At 35.5% G+C, this 26,475-nt stretch overlaps 1 protein-coding gene across 2 annotated transcripts in view; it reads left to right on the forward strand.

The window, feature by feature from the left end:
* Sema3a (semaphorin 3A) overlaps positions 1-26,475 on the forward strand; it is a 447,300-nt gene that overhangs the window by 77,259 nt on the left and 343,566 nt on the right. For both annotated transcript variants that reach the window (XR_013103905.1, XM_076913127.1), the window contains exon 2: positions 14,509-14,590. The gene's annotated coding sequence lies outside the window, so the exon portion shown is untranslated. The remainder of the gene's footprint in view (positions 1-14,508; positions 14,591-26,475) is intronic.

Below are 26,475 nucleotides of genomic sequence, written 5' to 3' on the forward strand. Positions count from 1 at the left end.
TCGTACACCTTCAGGAGAAACATGGTGGACCTGTTATCCAACTCTGAAACCAACTAGAATAGCACACTCGTCCAATAACCCAAAAGTCCTATATTTGTGCCCCAACTATGTATTTGTGTATGCACAATGTTGTGTGGTTCCAAACCTAAGAAAAACAGTTAATATGGTAAAATATAAAAACTTTTCTTTTTACCCTATTAATATATAATTTTGCATAATAGCTTCTGCTGAAGCTAGTTATAATAACAATTTGCCCAGTTTTTAAATACAGAAAATATATTAAATTAATATATTGATATCTAAAAATTCTGGAGTCATTTAATAATGAGTTAATGAGAATATTTATGAATCTTCTTAGGTAAAGAGAAAATGTTTCCAAAAAAGTACTAATTCAAAAGGAATCATTCTGTAATTCTTTTCATTTTCCAAGGCATGCAAATATTTTCACTCCCTGTTAAAGAGAAGTAAAGAAACTTTGTGGTTATGGCTGCTTAGTCACTAATTTTCCTTAAAACAGTTAAATCCAGGTCAGACTGGGAACCAAATCATTGTTTTCAAAGAGTTTTTCAGATCAGATTTCTTATGTGAGCTAAGGTCCCACCTGACTTCTAAGAACTTCTGCAGAGTGTCAACCTACATGCATGCAGATCAGAAAACTTAGCTTGCTGTAGTTATGACTTGTACTATTCATTTTCTTTAGTGTACAGTTATTGCTATTTTACAACACTCTACTTTTTAAGATAATGATTCAGCATAATACACAAATTAAGCTTTGTTTATATGAACTTAGCACTTAGTATATAGAATATTCCCTTAAGTAAGATTGCCATTCTGCCCTGGGCATAGGCTCCATTTTGTGAAATAGGCCTTAAAAACAACCAAGTAGAAGTTAGATACTCCAACAACGTTTGTGCCACTACTTAATAAGTGTATCATGTGGGCAAGTCACCATGGTGAATTTTATGTTTTGTAGCTAGGCTTGTCATTACCTTTATTCTTTGATAGTGTGCAGAGTACCTTCTAGTATAGGGGTATAGCCTCTAGGTAGACATGAGTTTTACTTATCTGTGCTCAATGAGATAATGAAATATGTAAGTGTTGCTTAAAGTAATGGGGCCTTACCATCAGTTTATGGAGAGCAACAAATAGCCTTGGAAATAGCCTGAGTTGTTTGAGGGTATTTCATGAAGTCATCTTTGGCTAACAAATTAATTGCATGTAATCCATTCTTGGCAATGGAACTTCCTTTAGGTGGTAAAAGGTGTCTAGTTGGGGCATTGTCTCCCTCTGTCATTTGATGACCTCCTTTTGATTTATTTCATATATGTATGTACTTTAAGAATTTTTACAGTTGTAAATTTCCATATGTTCACTTAAATGGCTTTTGTTTTCTATTATTTTTCTTATATTTCTTTGCTTATCTAATCTTCTTTCCCCCTTCTAAGTTAATCTTCCTGTTCCAGTATCTCCCTATTTCCCAAACGTCTTCTCCTGCTTTGGAAGATTCTCCATCACTATCGTACCCTTACTTTGTACCTAACTTCTGCGCTTATATGAACTATAGCATACCTATTGGAGTTGTATAGCTAACACAAACATATAAGACAATATATACAATACTTGGTTTGGGGAGTCTAGGTTACCTCATTCAGGATGATTGGTTCTTTTTAACTCCTCTCATTTGCCTGTTTATATCATCATCTTTTTTAAAAAAATATATTTGAATTCATCCCATTTTATTGTTATATAAGGAAATGCTAATACAAAGCATTTTAGGATTAAATGTGAGGTTGGATCAATGGATTGCTGGTTAAAAGCACTTATGGCACTTGCAAAGAGTCTGAGTTCACTTTCTGGCAACTGCATCAGGTGGCTCACAATTGCCTATAATTCCAATTTCAGGGATCCAACATTGTCGCCTGTCTCAGCAGACATATACACATGCATAGTGCATGAAATTCATGTAGGAACATGTTTATACTTATAAAATAAATATCATTTCAAGTGAAGGTAGTATGATCTAATATGTCATAGATATTTGAAATTTTCTTCTCATGATTTTGTCAAACCTTCTGAGACCAGATTGTGTACCTAGAAACGCAAGAGTGATTACCTCAGAACTATTAAAATATATGACTCAGTTAATTTTTTATGTGTGACAGAACTAGTTACATTATCTATTTTAAATGACAGTGTTATACTTTAGTGTGTTTCTACAAAGATTTGAGAGAGTCATTATTGAGAGGGGGCAACTGTTGTTGCAGTATGTCCAGCTGGCTAAATAGTAACAGTATTCTCTGTATTTTTGGCTACCACTATAATTATTTTAAACAACTGTGTTAGGAGACATGAGCGGTGTCATATGTTGCCTCTCTGGGATAAAACAGAAAATCTCAGACTCCCTTATTTACTCTCCCTCTTCCCCTCTGTAGTGACTTCTGGAGCTTGTTCTGTGGACCTAAAGGATCATGTATAAGTTACTAGAAGGAAAGCAGTGTCAAAAGATGCTTTATGGACATATGAAGGAACGTAGTAATAAGCATCTCTTGTGTTGAGCATTGAACTGTGGGTATTTTCTGTTTCTTATCTTACTTATTTCTTATCTTGCATACTGTAGCTTATCTTAATTATTATAGAAATTGCTGCAAAAATGTTTTATTTTTATAAAACTAATATATTAGTTATTGAAAATATGTAGGCAGAAAGGGTCTGGGTATGGGGTCTTTGCACACATGGGATTTACTCTATAGTAGTTCTTAGAGAAACTTGGCAAATAGATCATGTAACTACCAAATCTGTGATTCTGATTTGAAAGCGTAATGCCAATAATGTGTGTAATCTGCTACAAATTCTATGGCAAAATATAATGGAAAGTGGCTCAAAATAAATGGGCTAATTTGCAGGCAGAAATCAAATGGGAAGAAATTTTTCAACATTGAGCCTTTCAAGGTGGGAAAATAGTAATTTTGGTTGATAAATGCTAAGACTGAAATAAAAACCTCTTGCAGATAAATGTCTAATTATATTTCCAACTAAACAAATGGCCTCAAATAAAAGAACAAAATAATAAGGAGGCGGCCCTCAATTACTAGGTATGAAGTTTCAGAGAAAAAAGACACATTACAAATATGGCTTTCCTGAAAAGTTCAAACAGCCTTTATTTACTGAAAGAATGAGCTAACAGAATAGGAGATTACAAAAGGCAGAATGTGTTTGATATCTGTGTATGATCTAGACACATGGAGAAGTCTGCAATTAACACTTATATGGTGTTAAAAAGTTATACCAGCAACAAAACTGAGTTTGAATCCCTCAGAAGAAAGTGTTATAGTAGACGTGACAATGTTCTACATTCTCAAAATGTCTATGATAGAAGAGTAGCTAGAAAAACTCCTCAGATTTCAGGAAGAGGATACTCTCAATGCTCCTTAGTTTTATGTCAACTCAACATAACCTGTAGTCATAGGAGAGGAGGGAGCCTCAGTTGAGAAAATGCTTTCATAAGACCAGGCTGTAGGTAAACCTGTAGGACATTTACTTAATTCGATACTGATATGGGACGGCCCAACACATTGTGGATAGGACCGCTACAATGCTGGTAGTCCTGGATTCTGTAAGAAAACAATCTGACCCTTAGGGGCTGTAGCTGGGTTTCCTGCACATATGCAGCACATGAGCAGCTTAGTGGTCACATAGGTTCTGTCCACTTCCTTGTAAATCCTGCACCCTTAAATGAACAGCCTTGTCTTTCCTCAGTGGGAGAGGATGCACCTGGACCTGCAATGACTTGATGTACAGGGTTGAAGAGAGTGGTGGGGAGTGTTAGGGGAGTGACAATCTGAGGGGATCCTTTCTTTTTGAGAAGAGGAAGGTAGAATGGGGAAGACTTGTGTAAGGGCACAATGAGAGGACAGGAAGGGCTGATATATGGTTGTAAAGTTAATAAATCGTTTTTTTAAAAGGAAGAAGAAAGGCCAGCCTAGTAGTGTACAGAGTGAGTTCCAGGACAGCCAGGACTACACAGAGAAACCCTGTCTCGAAAAACCAGAAACCAAAAAACAAAACAAAACATAACAAAAAACAAAACAAAACAAAACAAAAAAGGAAGAAGAAAGTAGCCTGGGCAAGTAAGTCATATAGAGCAAGTCAGTAAGCAGCAACCTTCTGTGGCCTCTGCATCAGCTCAGTCCTCTAATTTCCTGCTTTGTTTGAGTTTCTGTTCTAACTTCCTTCAATGATGGACTATTGTCTGGAAGTGTAGACCTAATAAATCCTTTCCTCCCAACTCCTGACTAAGACATTTCCTTACACCCACCCTTCACTCCCTGAGAAATACAAGAAAATGGGAACAACATCTGTATGAAAGGAGCCGGAAGCAGAGAGAACTTTCTATGAAGATGATCAGAAAGAACACACAGTAAGGAACTCAAATGCTTCCATCTCAGGTTAGCACCCTGAGAACACATGCTCATGAGTTCTTATGAGTCTAGATGAAGAGACACACCAACACCACGCCCTAAAGATGGCGCCTGGTGGATGCGCCAGACAACTCCTGGCTGGGCGGAGAGATGGGAGGACTTAGCAATCCCCTGACCTGACGTTGCTAGGCCCAAGCCTATGGCTTGCAGTGGCGTGATGTGGCGTGCTGGGACATCATTTCAGGGATATAAGGCTCACCCTAGGAGGGCAGGAGAGGAGAAGCCATCAGATCGCCCCGGGGCTCACCCATTTCTCTCAATGCCTGAGTAAATTGCTGTTGGAAGGAACTGTTGCAAGTGTCTTTCTTCCCGCTGGTCGCCGGTCGAGAGCTCGGAGCGTCACATCTAGAGACTAGAGACTTCTTATATTTCTTATTTTTTGAAACCCCTATTAATATTCTGTTCATTTTTATTGAGGGATTTTGTAAATGTATGCTTCTGTGTTAGAGATAGGGTTTTCTTTCATTTGTCTTCATGATGTATATGGTTCGGTAATAAAGACGTAATGTCTAAACATGTCATGGAAATGCTCACAAGCTGACTAGGGTGCTGACAGACCCATAACATCAACTGGCTCACTATTTTTGTTGGATTAGAGAGCAGTAGTGTATTTTGTTGTATGTTATTATAAATAAAGGTTATTTGGTGACCTGGCCCATCTCTCAAAAAATAAAAGCTAAATCTATCGAGGCCCTGTATTTGCATGCTTCAGGGATAAAGGAAGGGCCATAGCCTTTTCTTCATCAATAAAACAAAGTGACACATATAACTTACATGGCAAGAGTAATTGGGTCTCACTTGATTTTTCAAAAATATATAGGTTATCAATGGTGAATGCTTTTGTTGGAAGGTCACTGTGAGCTCTTACAGTACATGCCTAGCATGAAGGAGGCTCTGGGTACCAATAAAATTCTGCTGGGTATTGTATACCTATAATTCTAGAACTTGGAGGTAGGGAGGCAGAGAGTTCAGAGTTTAAGGCTATCCTCAGATATATAGGGTGTTTCATGCCAGCATGGGTGACAGGAAGCATTAACTAAAGAAAGAGAAAGAGGAGGAAGAGAAAAAAGTCAGCAGGTAGAGGGAGCCTGGGTTAATGACTTACTACAGAGAAAAAAAGCATGGTGTTATGGTATCCTTGGTTTCAACAATTCACTTGTGAGGATGAGAAATAAATCTGTGTGACGACTCTGAGAATTTATAGTTATTTTGCATAAACTTATCTTTTTTGACTCATAGACTTCTGTAAGTTTATTCATATAAATTATCTTTAAATAGTACATCATTGTTTGTGGATAGGAAAAACATGTTTGACTAGTATTTTAACAGAAGAATACTTGTTCAATTTTATTTTGATATATTATTAATATGAAGTGTTACATTGGTAGAATTGTTTTCTATCCTTGAGGCTCTGTAATATAGAGACCTAAAATAAAATGGAACACATTTGACAAAGTCATAACGATGTGAAAATGGCAGGTGATTATTTTTAAATTTTCCAGTGTCATAGAAAAGTGATCCCTGCACCTAACATCTTCACAAAAATAAATGGAACAAGGAACCAATGAGTTATTTAAAGGACTCATTAACTTTCATATGACCCTATTTGTAATTGAGACAGTTGTGTCCTAGATGTACCCTGCAAGAATGATTTATGAAGTTTCCCAGCACAAATTGACTGACATAAAGTGAAGAAAAGTGTGCTTTAGCCAAACCTGTGAAGCCCAGGCAAAAGAGGAGGCATCTGTTAAATAGTTCATGGTACAGTGTAATACTTAATATTTCAAAACATAATTATTTTTCTTAAAGGATTTAACATTCTCAGTTAATAAAAAGGTAAATTCATAAAAATATTCTAAGTTCTTATAAGCTGTAGCAAGGTTAAATATAAAATGTTTTACCTTTTTTAGAAAGGAAATATACATTCTGCAAACTCATTGCATATTGCAAAATGATATAAAAGAACTTATTTTTTTATTCTATGGAACAATCCCATCTATACCATCCTAGGTTGAATGACAATCTGTGCTATTTTATTACAATATGTAGCTCATTTGTATGTTATAATTACATCACTTCTCATTTTATTTAAGAACATTATTTGCATTTGTGAGTGGGTTCTCACTTTGACTAATAAAAATATGTTTCTGTTATATATTTGAAATAAAGTTGTAAAGTTATTTTAAAAAATATTAATATCATAATACCCCCCACACTTCTTATAGTTAACAAAAAACTTAACAGTTTATGTAAATAGACAGGATATACTGGTTAATGAAAAACTTAACAGTTTTTGGAAATAGACTGGATATACTGGACTCTCCAGATAAATCTAAACTAATGCATAAAGTCTTAAAAGCAGAATGCTTTTATTGACAGTTGCCAGTGGGTGGTTATATTCCACTCTCTCCTAAAATAGAAAGTCTTTGTGCATGGACCGGAGAGGATTGAAGAAACTAGAAAATGATTCTTCAGCAAGGAAGTCCACCTGTTACTGCCTTGGTTTCTGCTCAAAGAATCAGACTTTAGAATTGTCTCTTTAGAATTGTCATTTACTAAATTGAGGTCACTAACTTCTTGTTATTTTTTCACAGCTAAAGAAAATAATCTCATATCATACAAAGTCAATGAATTCATGGAGGATCACTTTTAAAATGTCCTCTCCCTCTGTCTGTCTGTCTCAGAATTGTCTGTGGGAAATTGAGAAGATGTGGGGCATCTCTGAATGTATTTCCCTCACAGTATTTAGCTCATATATTAAAACAGAACCATGAAGGGTAACTCTTGGATGTTTGTTCAGTTATTCTTGCAATAGATTTTGTGATCAAGTCATAGGGGTGATTCACAGTGATCTCAGTGTACTTCATTGCATCTGGACAATGGATGTTTTAATTACTCTTACATTATTTGGAAATAGACAGTAATCAATTAAATAAATGTATGTGTATATATTTATCTTTGTGTGTGTATGTGAAGTTCATGAGCATGCTTTTGGGCATATATATGTAATAAAAGTACATGGAGGTCGGAGGAAAACCTCAGGTGTTGATCTTTGTCTTCAACCTTGAATAAGACAGAATCTCTTATTTGCTATTTCATTTACTAGGTTATTTAATACATAAGCTTCCAGACTCTTATGTGTCTATCTCCCATGTCACTATAGAAACACTGGTATTACAAAACCACATGTAACTTTATGAGGGTTCTGGTAATATGAACTCATGTTCTCACATACACATAGTGTCCTAGTTTTTTTCTGTTTGCTGTGATAAAAGACTGACCAAACACAATTAAGGGAGCAAAATTCACCTTATAATTTCACCTTATAATTTCACATTATAGTCCATCATTGGGAAAGTCAAAACAATAACCTGAAGAAAACCTGCAATGGAAAGGCCATGTATAGTGAGGCTTATTATTGGCTCTTTGACTTGCTCAGCTCGATTTTACATATAACCAGGGACCACCTACCTAGAGAAGGCACTATCCACTGAATGCTGGGTTCATATCAAACATTAATCAAGAAAATGCTTCATAGACATGTCCACAGGCCAATCTGATGGAGGCAATTCCTCAATGGAGGTTCTTTCTATGTATGTCTAGTTAAAGACAGACACTATGGTACACAAAATGCCTTACACACTGAGCCATCTCCCAAAGCCACATTTAAAAAATGGTTAAGGTAGAAAAGCATCTCCTCATTATCCTTTACTGTGTCACCTTGATACTCATTAAAATAAAAAACAATCAAGATAATATAATTAAGAAGATCATTTTTTGAGCTAAATATTTTTACTATACAAAATAAGACCCCTGCCTTCAAACCCCTCCTGTTACTATGAACTTCACGAAACAAGATTTCTGGAGACTAGAGAGATGGCTAAGTGGTTAAGAGACTTATTGTCTGTAAGTAAAACCAAGAACAGCAAGTCAAAGAGCCAATAATAAGCCTTACTATACATGGCCTCTCTGTTGCAGGTTTTCTTCAGGTTATTGTCTTGAGTTTACCAATGATGGACTGTTATGTGAAATTGTAAGATGAAGAAAAGCTTTTCCTCCCTTAATTGCTTTTGGTCAGTCTTTTATCACAGCAAATTAAGGATCCAAATTGTCCTACCACTCACACAACTCACAGAAGCCCTTCATTCCAGTTCCTGGGTAATTCAATGCCTCTGGCCTCTGTGTGCACCTGAACTCACATGCACACACACACACATGCATTAAAATATTAACAGTGTCCACTATTCTGAACTTTGTTCCAACTAATAGCATGTTTCACACACACATATGCATGTATATGTGTGTGTGATTAGAGATTTATCTTTATTTTATCTGTAGTGTTTTTGCCTGAATATGTGTGTATGTATGTATATATGTATGTATGTATGTATATAAAACTTTAGTTGCATAGCACCCATGCAAATCAGAAGGTTTCAGATCCCATGGAACTGAAGTTGTAGTCATTTGTAAACTAAAGTTTACAAATGTGAGTGTTGGAAATCAAACTGGGTCCTCTGCAAGAGCAGCCAGTGCACTTAAGCACAGAGCCATCTCTCCATTTGATTCAAAATGTCTCAAACTAGTTTCCACAGAAATCCAATGTATGTTTTTAGTAACTGGGCATGAGCCATACTGACAGTGCTTTTGCCTTACTCCTCACAAGTCATCCATAACTGGAAAATATTGTGAGCATTAAAATAGGAAGTGAAAAGTCACCAATACTTTGAAGTTTATTGTTTATAAAATTGGATGAATTTTTCCACATTAATTTTGGTGAGCATAGAGTTTAATTTTTCTCCACTTCATTCTTGTATGGAATAAGTTGGTGATTTGAGGATATTTTCCAAGACCAGACAACTTCCTGAAATTGCACTTTGTTCTTATAAATAGAGTCAATTGTATTCATATGTTTGGTAGATGAATCCAATAGCGTGCTGGTTGAGCTGAATGAGCAGTTTACTCAGTCTTTTGGAACTTCACTCTAGAAGTCAATGAATAGAGACAATTCAGTCTGAATATGATTTTTTTCTTGTTGACAATAATTTTTCTCATGCACATATGTTTATCTTGCATGCATGTGCTGACATTTTTAGTCTGGTTTTGGAGATACTAACTATGCAACTGTAAATGACCTCTGAGATTTATAAATGTATTTTTTTAACCATTAAAAAGTCCTTGCAGTTTGCTGAAACTTTTTATAATAATAAAAACAAAATAATTAATTACAAGTTTTCAATTAATCAGTCAACAGAAATTAAGCAAATATAAGTTCCATATAATCTTCTCCAAATATAATTTGTTTTAATAAAAATTTTATTAATTCTTTCAAAATTATAACAATATATTTTGATCATAATCACTCTCAACTCTTTCTGCCTAATTCTTTCAAGTTTTCCCTTCCAAGTCCTCACTTCTCCTAAATTCATGTTTTTTTTTTATGTATGTTTTTCTTTTTCTGTTTTTGAGATTTGTATAGATGAGTACAAAATTAAATAAGCATTCCATAAGCCATACGAAGGTATTTTACAGCTAAGTAATTAGTCTTCTCAATGTGGGACAGAAATTATCATTCCTGGAAATTTCCTGCTAGAAATATTTTTATTTCCCTTACAGAGAAAAAAATCCTGGAAGAGTGACTTACCAAAGAACTCATGTAAATTATGGTATCTAGGGATCTAAGGGCGTACTATACCACACTGGTTGCAAGGCTAACATCAATTGGATATGTTCTCATCAGCAGTAGTCAGATCACACACACACACACACACACACACACACACACACACACACACACACACACACAGGTCCTCCAGATGCAATTCAACTATGTGGGGAGTCATGGGGAGGATGTGGTTAGCTCCTCAAATTTGAGTCAATGGCATAACCTCCCCTTTTGTCTTCATATAAGAAATAGTTCAGGTTTGGGAGACAAATAAAAGAGGCCAGTGCATAAAAGTGCAGACACACCACATATTAAAACACACAGTTCCTGCTCTGCCAGTACCATGCTCAAATGCAGACAAAGACATTTACTCTTTAGAGGGTATTCCCACAGAACAAGAGTGAGAATCCAAGACATCTGCTGGGTGAATAGGAGTTTTGTGAGTGATGTCCCAGAGCCCTGTAATGGCCAATACTAAACTAATCTGGAGTTGGAGGCAGATGTTACTGCATGGGTATTTAGAAGAATAAGAGGAAATTGTATGTATGAAAAATGTATTTATGTAGTTTGCATACATGATGATGTGTGCAATGATCAATGATGAGGCTTTGTCCTCAGAAATTTCTTTTTTCTTTTTTCTTTTTTTTACTTTTAATACTTTTGTTTTTTAAAAATTTTTTATTGGAAATTTCATTTACATTTCAGATGTCATCCCCTTTCCCCATTACCCTCCCCACCCACGAACCCTCTATCCCATCCCCCCTCCTCCTGCTTCTATGAGGATATGCCCCCACCCACCCTCCCACTCCCACCTCTGCACCCTCAAATTCCCAACACTGGGGCATCCAGCCTTCACTGTACCAAGGACTTTCTCACTCACCTATGCCTGACAATGTCATCCTCCCCTACATATACAGCTAGGGCCATGGGTCCCTCTCTATGTGCTCCCAGACCCTGAGAGCTCTGGTTGGTTGGTATTGTTGCTCTCCTCATGGGGCCGAAAACCCTTTCAGCTCTTTCAGTCTTTTCTCTAACTCCTCCATTGGAAACCTCATGATCAGCTCAATGGTTAGCTGTGAGTATACACCTCTGTATATTTCAGGCTCTGGCAGACCTCTAAGGAGATAGTTATATCAGGCTCCTGTCAGCATGCACTTTCTGGCATCCATATCAGCGTCTACCTTTGGTGACTGCACAAGGGATGGATAACCAGGTGGAGCAGTCTCTGGATGGCCCCTCCTTCAGTTTCTGTCCCACACTTTGTCTCCATATTTGCTCCCATGAGTATTTTGTTACCCCTTCTAAAAAGAGTCAAGCACCCACACTTTGGTCTTCCTTGTTCATGAGCTTCATGTGGCTTAAAGGAGCCAGTACTGATTTAATGCATCCATATACCTGCTTAGTGATCTAGCACATGAACTAGGGCATACAGTGGTGTTATATACAAGTATGAGCCACTATATATCTCAGTGGTATATATCTAAGAAATGCAATAATTGTAGTTCCTTGTATACTTGATAATCATCCATTTTAAAAACAATAAAATTCTTCACTAAAAATACTAAGCATCATCAATACAGAGTTATCAATTCTTAGAGTATATTACTAGAAGATCACTTGTCTAAATTTTGTATTTGTCTGTTCTAAAAAAATGTGTGATGAGAAACACTATATCATTTTAATTTTTTCCTGATTGAGCCATTTCTAGATTCTTTTATCATTATTATAAATACACACAACAAAATACAGAAATTATAAAATTTATGAAATACCAATAAGTAATTCAAAAACACTTTTTAGTAACTAGACCATTGACTTTTTAAACATCTACCATGTATACATTTATATCTATATACACACATATAGATATTGTGTTCCATATTTAGGAAAGCTTACAATTTTTCTTTCATAAAACATAATTAGGATATATTTATGAATTGTCACTGCATAAAGTCACAGTTATAAACAAACATACACATGTTCATTGCTAAAAATAAACTTATGCACGAAATGTGTGTCTAATAAATAGACATCTTATGTGTGGTGTCCATATTGTATAAAGTAAATACATTCCATTTAAAAGCACATAGATGTTTTCTATTTCCAATTTTATGAAGTTTGGTGAGAGTAGCTTCCCGCCCCCCCCCGAATTTATGGCTACTGTTTTAATTCATTTCCCCAAACAGAATTGTTGGCTAATGATGCGTTTATCAACATATACTGTCTTTCATGAATCTGTTTTTGTTTTTCTGTCTCCAGTAATGCAGCAGTATCTTGACATTGTAGACTTCAGTGTCCATTTAGCCTGATTTTCTTCCCATCTGCTGCCCTGGAAAGGTTGCATGAGACACTTATACCCTCTGATCTCATGTTCAGGCCTCATTAATCATGTTTTTATAATAGCGCTTCGCTTGGCTCATTTAAAATTAAGACTTTTCTACTGGACTCCTTGCCTTTTTAAATAATATTATATTAAACTTTAATAACTACCATTTAAAGATGTAATGGAACACAAGAATACACATTAGATGTTAATAAGTTAAATTTTAAAATAGTACTACTTACTTCTATTTGCTCTATACTTGAGAAGTATTAATACATATTATACAAATAGTTGAATGCTACTCCTAATATCTTCTTTGTGACAAAACCGTGAGGCTCAGAAGAAAATACAAAATCTTAATCATTTTCAAAGGGCAAATAGTTTCTACATAACACCTTTGCAATTTGTCTGTGATTATACTGTTCCTTTCCTCTTCCTGACAAAGTAACTTAAGGCTCACATTAAAAGACACAAAAACAAATATCACACTCTGCTAGAAAATCAAGGCATGATTCTGGCAGTTGGTTCTACTGATGCATTACTGTGGGGCAAGAAATAGAAATTAAGATTTAGGAAAGCCCATGTTGATTTCATAATTGTAATATATTACTATTATTTTATTTTCTAACAAAGGGCAGTCATTCAGGTTTAATTTTTTCATTATGAAAAATTAACTTTTTTCTAGTTGAAAGAACATTGACATAAATAAGGAGAAGTTGGAATCGAACCTAGGTTGTAGAGAATTTTTGTCTTCTCTGATTGTATTGAATGTACAGTATAACACCAAGAAAAAGGATCCACGATAAATTCCATGGCCTTCTAACAAAAGTAAAATCAAGATACCTGGGTTTACCTAAAGTCAACTCTTTGCAGCTTCTGAAGGTTGGCCATTGTCATTGACCTGGTGAACTGGATGGAGCCCCCTTGGCCATGGCCGGTTTCTCATCATTTTTCTGTCAACAACACCCTAGCCAGAGGTATCTATCTTCTGGTAAATATAAACTACAAGAAAACAAATAGCAACATACGTCTTGGGTTCTGCGCTTGGAGCTGAGACACTGTTACTTTCACGACATGACATTCTGTTTCTAAAACAAAGTCTCTTTACCAAATCCAAAGCCTAAGAGTGGGTAATGCCATTCCTGCCTGTGACAGTGATTATATTGTCTTGTGGTAAAAAGCACCACCAAAGCAACTGATTTTGTTTGAAAATTTATTGTTTTCCAACTAAGATATAAACCTGTAGTCCTGTTTGAATAAATACCAAAGGGAGACCTTTTTAATTTCTGGAAGGAAGGAGGGATAATGTTGACTTTCTGGTCAGGTCATTTCTTGCTGTAAAATTATTTTGCTCTTGTTTTCTAAGAACCTCTTTCTCTCGTGTGTCTCTGTGGATTTTGTTTCCAGGGCTAAAACCTCTGTGTGAGTGACTCATTAAACTAGTCACCACTCTATCCACCCCCTCACCCTCATACCACAGAGACCAAAGCTGAGGCTGCTGTGTCACACGAGAATGACAACCAGAATCCAGAATTCTTATTCAACTTCTTCCAAAAAAGCTTGCCATCAAGTTTTAAGAAGACCATTTGTAAATAATTGTGTTCAAGGCAAATAGCATGCTTGCTAGAGAATCAGAACCTGATGGGACAGCCCATAGTGAGTTCTGCAGAGGCAGGAGAAAGACTGAGTCCTGCAGCACTGTGAAGATAGAAGTCCGGAAATGTCTCTAGTGGCTGAAGGCTGAACAGGTTTTGTCTGAAAAGATAAGTCAGCTAAATGGAGACTGAGACATGAGCCAAATTTAACACTGAAACGATGGAAATGATCTCTGGGATCCAATTTGGGAAGAAGAGGGGGAGATAAGCAAGCCCTGAGAGGCCAGGGATGAGAGAACACAGAGGTTAGCATTGCTGAAGACAGTTCAGAAACAGTTTCAGGGTGTGGAGAGATGGGCTTTAATAATAATTTTAAAAGTTTACAAAGAAAGTTGGGGATTTTAAAAAGGTCAAAAATTAAAGCTTTGTTCATTTTGTCTTGCTTTCTAGGTAATTTTAAAGCACAATCCATGGGACAACCTGTAAGGTGACAAAAGAAAGAAGTCATCAAGGCGCATCTTCATTCCCGCAGGTAAGAGACAGAAGTACTGTCTATAAGCCTGTGGGCTCCCAGCTGCTGTTTGACTTCAAGTCAAACACACATCTCTTTGAGGAGATTAGTAGCTTCTTTATATCTTTAAAGGCAGAGTGCTTAGCATAGCAATGTGAGAAGAAATTTAAAACACAAACAAGTGTCACATTATTTTTCATAATCCTGTTATATTCAGTATTGTTTCTGGACTGTAAAACACACTTTGGACTAATGAATGAAATACTGTTACAATTCTGTTTTTACATGTTCTTTTAAAATTTAACGTAGTTTTTATTTTTTGAGAAATCCATACTTTACATGCAATGAAATACAATCACCTCTACCCCATATTCCCTCCCTTAACTTTCTTACTATTTACTATGACGTGTAGCTTCCAGTATCATATGTAAACCATCAAGTCCAGTTAAAATGATACACATATCTGCATAGGCACGAGGCCGTCCACTGGAGCATGAGAAACCTATCAGTGGTCACTTGAAAAAAAGAACACTTCTTCCTTCTCCAGCAACTAACAATTGCAATACCTCCTCAATATGGAGCAAGGCCTGGAGATCATCCCTCTCCATCCATGCTGGGTAGGTATTGCACAAGTCGTGTGCTAGTAACCATAGCAACAGTCAGTTTGTTATCATGAGAGCAGAAGACAGCACCCCAGCCTTTTCAGCCTCCAGCTCTTACACTCTCTCCCTCCTTTCCCTCTGTACTCTTGACCCTTAATGGCAGTGGCATTAATACAGATGCCTGGTTTAGGGCTGAGTACTCACAACCCTGTTTGTAGCACGCTAGCCAGTTATGCGTCTTACCATTGACTGCTGTCCTTCGCCAAAAAGGAAACTTTTTGAATTAAGGCTGCTCACAGCTTTGGTCTGATTATAAGCATAAACATGTAGAAAGCATGATATTTCAGTAAAATAGCAATAACAGGTTCTACACTAGGGTCCATGATCTACCCAGCCACAGAAATTGGATAAAGATTACAGTATCAGGCATAACATGCTGGACCCTGTGGATTAGTCAAGCTCCTAGTCCAATTGGGAAGTTGTTATTTACCCATTACATTAATGCTACAACTGCACCAGCAAACACAACTTGCCTGCCAGGTTGGTATGGTAGCATTCGGAGAACATTGATTAAAGCCATTGGTATCTTTTTTCCCACTTCAAATGCTTAGCACCTCTTAACGCTAGGTAATCTAGACATCATGGAGAAAGTTTCACACGCAGTTTGACATTGATGTTGTCATGTAGTTTGTGTGGAACCAAGGGCAACAGCGATAACCTGTGTTACCTTAGTGCCTTCTGGGGCCTCCTGAACAGGAACTCATAAGGAGGTAAGCCAGGCTTTGTGTCCTGTGAATTTTAACTAATAAATCATGTCATATGAGAGAAAAAGTGTGTATACATGCAGGGTAATTGCAATAAAGTTATTTTAAGAATAGTTTTCAATTAACCTAAACACTAATGTGTTTCCATTAGGATTCCCAAAGATCTTTTTAGTTTAGGTTAAACTATCATCCGAAATTACAATCTGTCTCCCATCCCTCCTCTTTCATCTGTACTTCATCCTTTATGGTCAGTACTCCCAGTTTTCCCATTTCACTTGTGTTCCACTGTCCTCTAGCCCTCCCACCACTTAAATCTGTGAAAGTAGGCTGCCATATTCATTTGCTTTGTGTTTTCATTTATATTTTTCTGATAGTTAAGAATAGTTATCACTCTTAAAGTATTTCTTAGCCATTTGTAATTCTTCTTATGAGAATAGTATGTTCAGATGTATAGCTCATTTTTTTTTTTTTTTTACTGATTTGGTATTTATTTTCTTAGAGTTTAATTTTAGGATCTTTTGGGTTTCCTCAACAGTAATACTGTGTTGGTCAAATTTTTAACCATTTACTACTCTATAGTCTTGCCATTAACTCACTTTGTAATTTTTGCTATTGTACAGAGATGTTTATAATGAGATCGTATTTGTTGATTGATGGTTTTAATTCCTGTGTATCTGGAATCTTACTCAGAAAGGCGTTACCTATACCTGTATATCTATACCAATATGTTGAAGCAACAACAACTTCTCCTTCTTCTCCTTCTTCTTCTCCTTCTTCTCCTTCTTCTCCTTCTTCTCCTTCTTCTCCTTCTTCTTCTCCTTCTTCTCCTTCTTCTCCTTCTTCTCCTTCTTCTCCTTCTTCTCCTTCTTCTCCTTCTTCTCCTTCTCCTTCTCCTTCTCCTTCTCCTTCTCCTTCTCCTTCTCCTTCTTCTTCTCCTCCTCCTCCTCCTCCTCCTCCCCCTCCCCTAACACTCCTTCTCCTCCTCTTCCTCCTCCTCCCCCTCCCCTTACCCTCCTCCTCTTCTTCCTCCTCCTCTTCTTCTTTCTCTCCTCCTCCTCCTATTCTTCCTCCTCCTCCTCTTCCTCTCCTTCTTCCCCTCCTTCTTTTCTTTTCCTTTGTTTTTCTGTAGTACTTTTTTAGGACCTAAGCTGCTCCACGTTTGGGTGGCCAAAAATGTCGCAGCCCGAACAAAATGTTGAGGCCCAGGCTGCCCAGCGTTTGGCAGCCACTGTATCCTGGCCCGAGCTGCTGCTCCGGGTCGGGGTTCAGCAAAAGAGAGGGTGAGGGCAGACTCGAAGAATGGAGACCAGACAGAGTGTGTTTCAATCCCTTTTATTCTTCAGTCTCTCTTCCTCTAAGTATCTCCTAAAAGTGTCTCCTTTTCTGTCTCCTCTGTCTTTTATATGTCTTACTTCTAATCCACGCCTCTAAGTTACACCTTTAATCATGCCCTTAGGTCTTGTCTCTAAATCTGATCTCTACACTTCTAAGTCATACTCTTAAGTCACACACCTTTAATCTCACACACCTTTAATCTCACTCACCTTTAATCTCAAGGTATCTAAACCAAGATTATTGGAGTGTGCTCAGCTGTTGTAGGCTATTGTAATCCAAGTCACATGTCAGGGTATATGGCTCAAGATGGCTGCAAAGCTGATAGCCGCTTTCTGCTAAAAGTCGGACCCCAACAGTACTTTCTATCAGGCCTTATGTTGAGGTTTCTGATATATTAAGAGCTAAGTTCTATTCAGGTTGAAAGGTAAATATCTAATTTCTTCTTTCTTTCCCTTCTTTCTATCTTTGTTTCTATCTTTCTTTCTTCCTCCCTCCATCTCTCACTCCCTCCTTCCTCTTTCTTTCTTTCTTTCTTTCTTTCTTTCTTTCTTTCTTTCTTTCTCTCTTTCTTTCTTCTTCCTTTCCTCTTCTACTTTTTCTCCTTTTCCTTCTCATCCTCTTCCTCTTCCTGCTTCTCTTCCTTCTCCTTCTTATTACAAAATACAATTTTCCTAACAGATTTATAGAAGTAGTTGTCCTTTTTCCAGAATATTTTCCCCCTTCTTTGTCAAAATCAGGTAAATCATTGTAGTGTAGATTTATATCTGGGTCTTCAATTCTATGCTATTAATCTGTGTCTCTTGATGTGCCACTACCTTGCTGTTTTTAATTACTTTTCCCCAGTTATATAAAATAGAGTCAGTTATTGTGATACCCCATGCATTATTTTTTTTTTGTTCAGGATTGCTTAGGGTATGTAAATTTTTGGATTGCTTCTTATGTCTGTGGACAATAGCATTAGGATTTTTCTTGGGATTACAGGATTATATATTTTTTTAGTATTATCATTTTCAGGATATTAATTCTAGCAATCCATGATCATGGAAATGCTTTCTAACTTCTAGTATATCACTCAGCTTTTTTCTGAAGTGGACTAGAGTTTCATTGTGGAGGTCTTTTATTTGCTTAGCTTTATTTGTAGAATATTTTTCTTGTGTAGGAGTAAAGCTTTATGAATAGGATTATTTCTCTGACTTTTTCTGTGCATTTGTCATTGGTACATAGAAAGCCTACTGATATTTTTATGGATTTTGTTCATTGGAATCTTTATGGTCATATATATATATATATATATATATATATATATATATATATATATATATATTTTCATTCTACAAAGATACCTTTGTGGGGTTTTTTTCGGATTTGGATTCCTTCTATTTCTTTCTCTAATCTTACTGCTTTAAAAAAGACCCCACATTCCCACATACTCTATTGAAATGGTGTAGAGGGAAGGGACAAGCTTGACTTGTTCTTGCTGTTAGTGGGGACTCCCAAGCTTTTATCCATTGCATACTGTTAGTTATAGGTTTGACCTGTGTAGCCTTATCGTGCTCCTTCCATTACTAGCCTCTTCGTGACTCTTATCAGGAAGAGATATTGAATTTGGTCAAAGGTTTTACTTAATGAAATGATTGCCTTGTTTCTATCGTGAAGTCTATTTATATGATATGTAACATCCATTGACTTACATGTGTTTAACCATGTATGAAATTCAAGCAACATGGTGTAAAAATAATACTTTTGAAATGAGCTTAAAAGACTTTCCAGAATGTTTTGTTGCTGCTGCTAAAAGTCTGTAAAAGTTATCCTTTTCAAAACTGTTTTTGAGATTAATATCACTTCTACCGATCACTATGTCAACTGTAACTTCTGGAGTTTGGCATTCTGTCTATTCATGATTCCTTCAGTCTTCTTATATTTTTAATACATAGAAACACACACATACACACATACTCACACACACACACATACAAACACCCATGCACATGCACATACACATGCACATGCACATAAACATATAAACACATGCATAGAAACTCCTGAGTGAATTTAATGTTGTGCTTATATTTAGGGTTGTAGGTTTACATATGTGTCCATCAGAAAGATCATTCTATAATTTTTTTTATTTTATATTTATCTGCTTCATAAGGGAGTTGATTAAGCATCTTTTGTTCTTGAGAAAATTTGACTGGTGTCAGTTTCTTGATGTTCTGATAGAATTCAGTAACAAAGCCATCCAGGGTATTTTAGTTAGTGGAATATTTTTACTACTTAAATTTTGTTACTGGTTATTAAAATGTTTAAATTACCTATACTATTTTATTTTAATTTGTTTGTATTATATGCATCAAGAAATTCATCTTTTTTGTTTTTTCCAACTTTGTGGAATATGAGTTTTTAAAGTATGTTCTTAGGATTTTCTTAATTTCTCTACTATATGTTATAATGTTTCCTTTACATTTCTAAATGTATTGATTGGAGTCTGCTAACTTTATATAAGTGCTTACCAATCTTATGTTTTCAAAAAACCAACTCATTCTTTCATTTATACTTTGAATGCTTTATGGTTATTTACTTCTTTACATTAAAATAATTTTAGAAATAATTTTTAAAATGTCTTTCTGTCAATTAATTTTTTCTTGTTTTTTCAAGTCAAACTATATATTATTAATTTGAAGTATCTCAAATTGTTGATGAAGTCATTAAGTGCTATATAGCTTTTAAAATGTCTTTATTACCAGGCAGTGGTGGCACATGTCTTTAAACCTAACACTCAGGAGGCAGAGGCAGGTAGATCTTTTTGTGTTTGAGGCCAACATAGTCTACAGAGCAAGTTACAGGACACCCAACACTACACAGAGAATCCCTGTCTCAAAAAATAAACAAGAAAACAAACAAACAAAACCAAAAACAAAACAAAATGACTGTCTTCGTTGTGTTTCAGAGATTTCATAGGTTATGTTTTTATTTTCATTCAATTCTCAGAAGTTCTGTATTCTGATTTCCTCTATTTATCTAATTAAGCACTCAAAAGTATGCTGCTTGGTCTGCAGGAGTTTACATACTTTCTGTAGTTTCTATTGCTCTTGATATCTGTCTTTATTCTCTTGTGATCGATAGAATGCTAGATTTATTTCAATTTTGGTGAAATATATTTGGACTCCTGAGAAGAATGCTTATTCCTTAGTGTTCGGGTAAAATGTTCTATAGGCGTCTTTTTGGTTCATGAGATTTAGGTCATTACTTGACTCAAGGTCATTCTGTTTACTTAGATGACCTGTCTGTCTTTGTAATAATCTGTCAGGAAAAAAGCTGTAGAACCAAGTAACTAAATTTGAAACATCTCATTCTTGTAAGCAACTATGTGACAAATTCTTTCATGGTAGGCCTTATTAAAGGGTTTCAGAAAATGTCATGTGGATTTTTAATGCACAGAGAGCCATTTGCCCAACATTTTTAGATGAATTTCATTAAGTGTGTGTGGATAGGGGGGTAGTAGCTTTTTTTACCATGTGGTGCTAATTAACTCAGGCAGAAAAACTGTGTCCCATAATCTTGCTTAATGGAGTGTGAAGCCTCGATGTAGTCTACTATGTCACAGAAAGAAATGTGACAATTGGACAGCACGGATTGTTTTCAGCTATTGTAGTTTGCTCAAGAATGTAACTGATTATAGTACAAGAAAAAGATATATTCTAATGTATTTGTAAAGATCAACACATTGTTACCTCATTTTTACTATGTAACTGCACCTTTGTACCTCTGATTACTCTTGGGATCATTTGCATGGAGCCGATGTTCTGTCACTACATGAGCAGCTTCATCATGAGATGATAGACGTTTGCTGTATTTAAACCTGCATTTCATTATTTACCTTATACCCACGAACCTCACAAGGCTCTTAGTAAATTCCCACTGCTGAAGCTTTGTAATATGCTTCTTTGAATCATTGATAGAATTAGAACATGGGGTTCACTGATGTAAAAAATAACAAGGAAGTTCTCATTCATAATAAAAACAAGTATCTGTAAGTTGTTCGTTTTTTAAGTAATGATTTCCCTATTCGTGGCAGCTTCAATTCAAGCTTTCTATAGTCAAGGAAAATAAGTTTAGGGGCTGGAGATAATAAGGTTTACCAGTTTAGATCAGTGCTCCTCTTGTAAAATATCACAGTTTAGTACCCAGAACACACATTGCGTGATTCACGACTACCTATAACTCAGGCTACAGCTGGTTGGATACCCTTTCCTGGTCTTCCAAGGCACCTGCACATACATGGCACACACACACACATGCACACATCAGCACACACACCTGCATATACTTACACAAAAACATATATGTAAACATATATAAATATAGATATAGATAGATATAGATAGATATAGATATGCATACATACATATACTATGATGAGAGTGAAAGGAGATTTTTATCTTAGTGATTTGTGTCCTTTGAAGAAATGTTGATATTTTACATCCCCTTACATGATTTAGATGAGGTCCAGGATTCATTAGACTAGATCATACTTTGAGAAATATTGTCACAGAGTATTCAGGGCCACGCCAGTATAGAACGTCCCACCAGACAGCACTGCTGCACAGAAGCCTGGTGGGGATGATGTTGAAGGGAATCACAATGTTCTATGAAGCATACAGTTTATTGTTTTGCTTTCATTCAACTTCTGTTGATAACATTAGATGGAATTATGTTTCTTTTGAAAAAATGGACACATAAGAATATCAAGTAATTAATTAAAATACTTGTACCATGTATTTAAATGACAATATTATATCTGTTATTGCCTAGCCATGTAGATGTTCTTTTTCAAACACCCACTAGTGAAAATACAATCCAGTCTCATGGAGTGAGGTAAAATTTTAGCTCACCAAACAGTTTTCTTTTAGGATTCATATTTCTCACATTTAATGAATCAATTGTGTGTTTCTTAAAATTAGGTCCAGAATAGCTGCTTCTCAAATAATTCATTTCCTTTATCTTTGATGAATGGAATCTTCAATAATGTGTGCTGGGAATTTGTGTGATGATGTGGCTTTGCTGACAGAGAATTTCAACAGATGTGCATGGACACACGAGGCCATGCTTCTTAGTTTGGCTTCTGAGCCAGCTTGCTCATCTGTTTCTGAACACATCATTTCTTTATCCAGCTGGTTGGTCAGAGGAACTAGCCACAGTGAGGTTTCCCGGGTACTGTTTTCACTTTTCCCATCTACTGCATCTATATCACATTTCCTAAAGTGTGAGCACTTCTCTAGTGAAGCCACAGCACAGAACACTGAGCCTTCAGAGGCCTAGCTTCACGTAGCCCTGAGTACAGTTTACATGTGACAATCACCACCTTATATTTGTCATTTGAATGAGCAGTTTTATCCCAATGTGTTATTCACTTACCTTACATCCAATGATAGACGAAGATATTCAAGTTAGCTGCTAGAAACAGAAGATGAGAAAATGCTTTGAATTATGTAAATATGTAAATAATAGTAGAGCTAATAGAATTCTGTACATACAGAGAGGGACCTATACTTCAGGCCTTGACCTTAGATACCAAAACTGCAAAGGTAAATGAGAAAGTGAAATAAGGTTCATCTTCAGATATGTATCTGCTATGAGCCTGTGTCTGAAACTGTTTCACAACATTGACAAATAGAGAACAAGTACTCACTAAAACTTTCAGAAGTTCTCAAATTATCTTCTAATATTCATGGACTTCTCATTTTTGAATGATAATGTAAAAATCAACATTTGTTGAGTGTTTGTTTTATATATGGAACTGAGAGGGGTTTTTTTTCTCTGTCTTTTCACTCATTTTCACTCATTTCACTTATTTTCTCTGGTAATTCAGTGTTGAAGAAATGAACTTAGGTTATCGCACTGATATTGCAAAAGAGCTGCTATCCTGAGGAGATTTGGCAGTCTTAGCCAGCAAATACCATTTACAGAATTATGTAAGAAGCATAAAAACTATAGTTGATGCAAATAAAATGCAAAAACAAACAAGTTCATTACAAGCAAATATTAAACAGAAAGTAGAGTAAAGTGAAGAACCAAGTTATTTCTCAGTTCCCTCTTCTAGGACTGGCAGTGGAGGCAATGACAGGAGGAAGAGCATCTTCTCTGGTGTGTCCTTCTGTTGACTGCTCAGGACCATGCTACTGGCTTCTTTGACCTGAACATGTCATTTCAGTCCACATGACTTAATAGTTGTGAATGTTCTTCAGTTTATTCATGCCCATGGCCAGAAGTCTGAGCTTTGCCTTCCGTCTCATGAGACTTGTCACATGGAAAGCCTTGGTATAAAGAATATTTTAACTGTATTCATTTCACGTCTCCTCCACAATTATGCCCATTTATTTATTTCAGTATATTATTACTTCATATTTAAGGTATCTAAATCCCTTGTTGAGTAAAAATAAATACGTTTATATGAGTACTCCTGTAACTGTTGTAGAATTTCCTGGTAATAGCTTTCTATTTTTGTTGTTTGTGGTGTTGTTGGTTTGTTTGTTTTTCTTTGTTTATTTTTGTCCCTCTCATTGTGCTGTAATGATTTAGTACTCTTTAAAAAATGATGAATCCTTATATGTACTCAATGTAAGTCTTACAAGTATTGGGGATGCCTAAGGTCTACTGGCTGGCTCCCCAGTAGGTCATCAAGACATGCTTCTGCTTTGTTTACCTCTTTTTTTAGAACACATCTTCAGCAGGATTCATTCTGTCTTATACCTATAAGAAACCTATTTTGTGCTAAAAATGAATTATGTCAAACTTTAAAAGTTTTGCTTGGATGCTTATTGGTGCGTTCAACTGTTCTTGAGATCTACAGGGAACCAATTAATACTAATGAGAACCAGATTTGAAAGTCAGTTAATTGTCAAACATGCCCAAATTACAGGATCTTCCAGGACTATACAAAGTTAATTAAATTTCACTTCTATGGAAACAAACTATTTAAGTCTAGCCAATCCTGTGAGATACCTAAAGAGGGAGACCTTCCATGGTTTTCCTGTATGTGTAGCTTAACCACTGGGCCCAGGTAATGAGTAACAATTTTAAATAGGCAGTGGTTGTTGGGGGAGAATTCCTACCCCAGATGGTGTGATTTCATTTGAATTCTTTGTGCATATATATGTAGGCATATTCTGTCGACATAAGATAATGTTTCTCTATAAATTTTCAAATTATCTGTAGTGTTCTTTATCTATTTTCTTCATTCAAACTTAGTGTACTCCCCAGCTCCTTATTAGGTAAGGTCCCCTCTGCATCTTACCACTTCCTTCCTTCATAGCACCATAGTAACCTACTATGTCCCCCCTCGGGTTTCTTCTCTCCCCTATTATGGACACTTAATTCCCCATTTTTGGCCATGACTCCATGTTGTATATCCACATCTTAAAATTCAAAGCTGGAATCCACAAATAAAAGAGAACACGGAGCTTCTGTCCTCTTGGATGAAGGTTAACTCACTTAATGTATTTTTTAGTCTCATTCACTTACCTGCAAATTACATTTTTCTACAGATGAATGGGAACCCTTGTGTATATAATCCGTGTTTTCATCATCCATTCAGAAGTTGAGGAACACTTAAGGTGTTTCCATTTCCTAGTTATTGTGAATAAGGTGCCAGTGAATGTGGCAATATGGCTGAGCAAGAATCTGATGAATAGAATGTTAAGTCCTTAGGGTAAAGGAACGAAAAAGAAATCATGTTAGAGATCTCTTTGAAAAATTGACATTTTTTTTCTGAATGATTAAACATATCAATTTCCTTGTTAATTTTTCATGTTTATTGCCAGAAAGCTTTCTGTTTCATAGTCAACCATCTTTTCTGTCTGGTTAATGCACCATTAACTGATATGTTATTAGCATAAACAAGCTGATTTACTCTCTGTGATATTCTATGTAGTGTGATTCCTTCTCATTTGTATTCCATTCCATTCTTCTCTCTTTCCTTAGTTGTAAAGTTGGTTGTATGTTTACTTCATATTTGAAAAATTGTCAGATACATTTCACATAAAAACAATAACAAGTTATATCTTTGTCTATAAAAATTTAATATCATTTTATTAATGTTGAGTAATAGGAGTCTGTATTTTCATATTTCTGCCTTCTTTTTCTTCGGATTTACCAACTAGTTTTCTTGTTACATAATTCAACATTACTCATAGAGGTTAATAAAGATTCTTAATAATTCTTAGGTTAATATATAATTAGTAATATATTTTAAAATAGTTTACAATACTCAAAAAATGGAAAATTCATAAATAAATTATTATGCCAAATTTATTTTTTTGGATTTTCTAAAACAATTCTTTGCCATACAATTTTACATTTGTAATTTGAGAAAAAAATTACTATTTGAATAGCTGACTAAAATGTTTCCTCTTGTCTATTATCCTTAGAAGTTGAGCACATTAGCATTATGTTGGTTAATTAACTGTGCAGTCCTGAATGAAACCAATATGTTCCAATTTAACTAGAAAAGGTGAGAAAAACAGTGATACTTTTGTAACTAAAATTTCCTTTAGTATAACACCTTCCAAATTTAACAAGTAAGAACTACGAAGTTTTTAGTCATTTGAAAATTCATTTTTAACTAAAATACTTATTTTTGGCAACTTTTGTATTCATTAATGACATAGGACAACTTTTTTTTTCTGTTTGGTCTTCTGTCTAATACATAGAGCATCTTCCATATCTGGGATTTCAGAGCTTTTCATATTGACAAAGTAGTAAAAGAAATTCAAAATGTAAATGTCATTGTAAATATTTAGGACATAATTTTTGAGCATTTCAGATGATTCACAATAAGAAAATTCTGCTCCTTTATTTATTTAAATTAAAAACAATTGGAGATGACAGTATTAAAGTTGAATGAGCTAATGAAAATTATTTTTTTTTTGCACTACCTGCTATCTGCCAAACATACCTAATTAAGCAATATCCAGTTGTTTGTGCTGTGTGTTCTTTATATTAAAATACATGGTATAAAGTCTTGATTTCATAATGATCTGGTTTATGTCCTATGTAATTCAATTCCTAGTCTTTAATAAATTTCCACTCAACCTACATTTGCAATTTTAAAATGCATTTCAGGAACTTTTATTTTTAAAGATATATCTACATTTACTCTTTCAAGTGCAGGCCATTTTTTTTACAATAGAGTCTAAGTTATGGAAAG

This window comes from Arvicanthis niloticus, chromosome 15 (genome assembly GCF_011762505.2).
Source record: "Arvicanthis niloticus isolate mArvNil1 chromosome 15, mArvNil1.pat.X, whole genome shotgun sequence".
NCBI classification, from domain to species: Eukaryota; Metazoa; Chordata; class Mammalia; order Rodentia; family Muridae; genus Arvicanthis; species Arvicanthis niloticus.